Source organism: Triticum aestivum, chromosome 3B, assembly GCF_018294505.1.
Source record: "Triticum aestivum cultivar Chinese Spring chromosome 3B, IWGSC CS RefSeq v2.1, whole genome shotgun sequence".
In the NCBI taxonomy this organism is placed as follows: Eukaryota; Viridiplantae; Streptophyta; class Magnoliopsida; order Poales; family Poaceae; genus Triticum; species Triticum aestivum.
The window spans coordinates 756,731,859-756,736,901 of record NC_057801.1 but is presented as its reverse complement, the minus strand read 5'-3'; positions in this window follow the sequence as shown (position 1 = coordinate 756,736,901).

The following is a 5,043-nucleotide window of genomic DNA, read 5'->3' as shown; positions in this document are numbered from 1 at the left end:
GCGCGTCGGCCCGCACGTCGCCCTGCGTCGGCCGTCACCGCCCTGCTCCGATCGGGACACCTGCATCGCGCCGGCCCGGCGGCCACGCGCCATGCGACGGCCAATCATAGTTGTCGCTCGCGCGCCGGCCCGCCCATCGATCCACATCACTCGCCTCCGCCGCGTCTGCACGATGGCCCGGCGGTCTACCTCGCCGGCCTCGTCCTCGGCTGCGTCGAGACGACTGCGTCAGGCTTGTCGGCTGCCTCAACTCGGGCGCTGCTGCTCCATTGGTCGCTCGGGCCTCGTTGCCTGAGCGTCGGTGTTGCTTTGGCAGCCCGGGTGCCGGTGCTTACAAGCTCGTATGCATGACGTCTCACGCTGTCCGTCGTCGCTGACTTCATCTCGGACTCCGCCGCCACCACGCCTCCACCGAGCAGCGTGCCAACCTCGCGCGTGATCGGCTTGATCACCCGCTCGCCGCGGCGATCCGCCTCATCTACGTCACGCGGCCGACCTGACCCGTCGGTTACGCGAGCCTCCGCAGGTCCCGTGTAGATCGTCCCCGAATTCAGCACGCCTCTCCACCGATCGAGCATTGGGCTGCCGCTGCGTAGCCCCGTCGGGCGGCAACGCCGCCGCCCCGTGGTTCTCCTTGCGGCTGCATCGACTCGTGTGTCACCGCTGCGTCGCCCCTACGGCCATAGTGCCGTGATACGCGGTCCCAGCCGCCGCCCCGAGGTCGTCCCCACGGTTTCACCGACCCGTGCTCCGTCGCTGCACCACCCCTTCGGGCCGTAGCACCACGACCCGCGGTCCCCGCCGCCGCCCCGAGGTCTTCCTGCCGTCGCCCCGACCTGCCCGCCGCCGCTGCGTCGCCCCTTCGGGTCGTAGTACCACGGCCCGCGGTCCACTTTGTCATCACCGCGTGTCGACCTCCCGTGGTACGCGTCGCGCTGTCTCCCTTGGCGCGGGAATGCCACCGTCCGCGTCGGTCTTCGTCACATTGTCATGGTTCTGTGCCTACTTCGAGCACCGCCGCCACGCTCCTAACCTAGCCGCCGCCGCAGCCGCTCTTCTTTGGTCACCGCCGCCGCTACCCGTGTAGTCGCCGCAGCCGCCCGTCAACCTCCTTCATCTTCGTCCAACACCAGCCTGTCGTCAATGTCGCCGTCATCTACCCCGACAACTTCGTCTACTCCGACCACCGTTGGTGACATTGGCCTCGCACCGATGGACGCCGCACTCGTCATCGAGTTCTTCTCTGCTGGCCCCTTCGACTTCTTCGACATGGCGTATAGCTCGTGCGGGTCCCTCATCTATGCATGCCCGGTGCTGGCAACACCGATGCGTGCCTTCGTCCACGACATGTTCTCGGGCCTTGCAAGCCTGGTGCGGCGCTTCGTTAACTTCGTCTTCGACCGTCTACGCATGCCCAATGCTGGCAACACCAACGCGTGCCTTCGTCTATGACAGGTCCCCGGGTTTGGCAACCCCGACGCGACGCGTCGTCAACATCATCTACTTCCTGGCGCACCACTACTTCGACACCATTGCGCCCACGACTAACTCGGTGCCTCCTTGTGCCCGCGGCTCCACGACCACTTCCTGCACACCGGCTACCCCGACTCGACAACGACCACGACATTCTTCGCACGACTACTTCGACCACGGCTCCACCACCCACGCTCTCGGCTACCTCGACAAACGACACAAAGGGCTACCGCCTTGCTTGAGCAACCTCGTCGGTTTCCACTCCAGCCATGACTCTGCGATGCATCGACCGCTACGACTGTGGGGGAGGGGGGGTCCGTCAGCTTGCATTCAGATTCTTCTCCAGTCTCACAGTCTGCATCGCTACCGTTGTGACTACGGGGGGATGTTGAGTATATTGATTATTAGGAAGTATAGGATAGATTAGGATTCGATCCTGCCTTGTCTTGTACTTCAAGTTGGTCTTTGTACTCATATATATACGCCCACGAGGCTCAAGCAATACAACAAACAATTTCACCAATCCCCCTCTATCCCTTCTAACAGAAAGTGTGGCATCAGTACCACATGCAACAGTTCAAGTTGCATGTTATTCTTCCAATCTTCTAAAAATGTCTGGGATTTCAAATTTTGTTCAAAATTGCCGAAAATGATCAGAATTCCCAAGCATTTGGAAAAAATGTTTTGACATTTGAACTTTTGTCCGTGTTCTAAAATTCTATTAAAACTTCTAAAAATATTCCCATTTTTCATAAAATGTTCATGTATCAAAAATTGTTTGAGATTATAAAAAAATGTTTGTGTTTTGAAAAATATCCAAAATTCAAAAAATATTTGTGTTTTCATGAGATGCTCACAAATTCGAAAAAATATTCATACTTTAAAATAAATGTTCACTATAGTACTTCCCAATTTCAAAGTTTGTTCATGTTTGAAAAAATGTCAAAGTTTGCTTTGTGTTTTAAAAAAATCACAAATTCAGAAAATGTACGCTAAAGTACACCTAGTTTTTCAAAAATTGTTCATGTTTTCAAAAATTGTTCGTGTTTCAAAAATGTTCAAAATTTGGAAAACTGTTCGTTTTTAGTGTTCAAAATTTTCGAAAATGGTTCGAGTTTAATTTGTCTGATCACGACTTCGCAAAATATTCATGTTCAAAAAGATATTTCACGTTTTTCAACACAATGTTTGATGTTTTTTTTAATCTAGGGCTTTTGTTGGATTCCTTTTAAGATATGGCACTGCCTTCGAGCACACCACCGCTTGGGTGCTCCAGTGGTTAGCACCACGCAGTCTCTAGTGGGAGTTGCCTGGTTTGGATCTCGGCAAACCCTATATGGCGGAAAATCCTATACGCCGCTCGTTGCATGTAATGTGGACGCTTCGGAGAGGAAACTTCTAGCGATGCTTTTTTTCTTCTTCTTTTCTTTTTTAGTTATTTCTGTTTCTTTTTACCTTTCTTCTTTTTTCTTTTTTCTGTTAGTTTTCTTTTTTTGGTGTGTTATTTCTTTCTCTTTTTCTTTCTCCTTTTTTTTCAAAATATATCAAAGTTTGTTTCTGTTTCCATAAAATTTTCAGTTTTCAAAAACAAATTCTCTTCAAAAATTGTTCTCTTTACACAAAAAAGTTCAAAACTTTCAAAATTCATATAATATACCAGATTTAAATTTTTTGTTCACATTTTCAGAAAATGTTCGCGCTTCCAAATTTGTTTGGTATTTTTCAAAATATTCTCCGTTACAAAATTTGTGCTCAATATTCAAAAAATGTACGTGCTTTAAGAAATTGTTCGCGCTTCCAAATTTGTTCTCCGTTTTAAATTTTGTTCTCAAGATTCAAAAAACTGTTCATGCTTTAACAAATTGTCCGCGCTTCCAAATTTGTTCTCTGTTTCAAAATATGTTGTCAAGATTAAAAAAATGTTCATGCTTTAAAAAATATTCATGTTCAAAATTTGTTCTCAATTGCAAAAAAGTTTTCTCCAAAATCAAAAAATGTTCGGGATTTTAAATGTGTGTTCAAAATTAAAAAATATTCAGAAATTTTGAAAATTTGGTCGTTTTTTTTCTAATTTCTTAATTTGGTCCAGAATTCAAAAAAAATGTTCGAAAGGAATTTTGTTCGTAATTTCTTATGCAATGTTCAGTTTTCACCACTCCTGTTAGTTCTTTAAATCCGGTACTACAAATTAGTTAACAACTATCTTTGGTCACACTGGCAAAGTTAATTGCCTGCATAGCAGGACATCAATGGGTCGACTCCTAGTTCTCGCATCTTCTTATTTTTTTGCCCGATCGCTCGCTTCTGCTCAGCCGCAATCGGCCGGCCCAGTTCAGGCGTGCCCTGTGCGAAGCGACCGCAATTTGCCGCAGAACGCGGCGAATAGGAGCTCTCTGGAAAATCCTATTCGTCACTCTCTGCGGTGAACTCTCGAGGGATCGCACAGAGGAGCGCCGCGAGCGACGGACACGGGCCGGCCCAGTGCATCCAACCGGTTTTGGGAACCTTCTAGGAGTTTCCCTGAACCAGTTTTTTTCCTGTATCGTTTTTCTGCTTCTTTTCGGTTTTCTATCATTATTTTTTTCCTTATCTGTTTCTTTTCTTTTCTTTAGTTTCTGTTTCTTTTCTTGATGTTTTTTTTCAAAATTTAACAACTTTGCAAAATCTGTTCGCAAATTTAAGAAAAATGTTTGCTTTTCAAGTTTGTGAACCTTTTTCAAAACCGACAAACTTTTTTTTAAAGTCGGTGAACATTTTTTCCAAATTAGATGAACTCTTTTTAAAATCGATGAACATTTTTAGATTGATGAACTTTTTCAAGAATTCGTGAACTTTTTGCAATTTCTATTTGTTTCAAAAATATTTGAACATTTTTGGGTTCCAAGAACTGTTTTTTAATTGACGTGTTTTGAAATTTGTTCACGTTTTTGTGCAGCTTTTTTGAAAAGTCAACACTGTTGAACTCATCAGCGGTCAACAACGACTGGTTAACTTGAAACTAAGTAAAACGATTGAACCAGAAAAAACAAAACGAACCAACACCTTGTTTTTTAAACAAGCGATCAAAGAAACGAACCAGTGCTCACACATTTTATTTTGGGCCGGCCCATGACGGGAGCCACGTGAGCGCCCGTCGTCGTAACCGGCACAGAAGGCGCTTAGGAGCTCTCTTGAAGGGAGCAACTAATTAGCGAGCGCTTCTTTGGGAGCCTCATAACGATCAGCGCCACTTGGCGCGCTCTCAGCTATTCGTCACGTGTCGCGTTCTGGACGCTCCCTCCGGATTTTATTTTTTTTATTTTTCCACACGTGTTTTCAGCTTTTTAAACGGTTTTTTTCGGGTTTTTTGACGTTTTGGTTTCCCACCGGTCTTTCCTAGTTTTTTGACCAAAAAATAATTTTCGAAAAAAATAATTTTTTTGCACAAAAAAACACTTTATTTTCGCGAGAGGCACGGTTGTGCTTTCGCGAGACGCACGGCCGTGCCTTTTGGAAATGGAAAAACGTGTTTTCTGGTTTTTTACCTTTCACGAGAGGCATGGTTTTGCTTTCGCGAGAGGCACGGTTGTG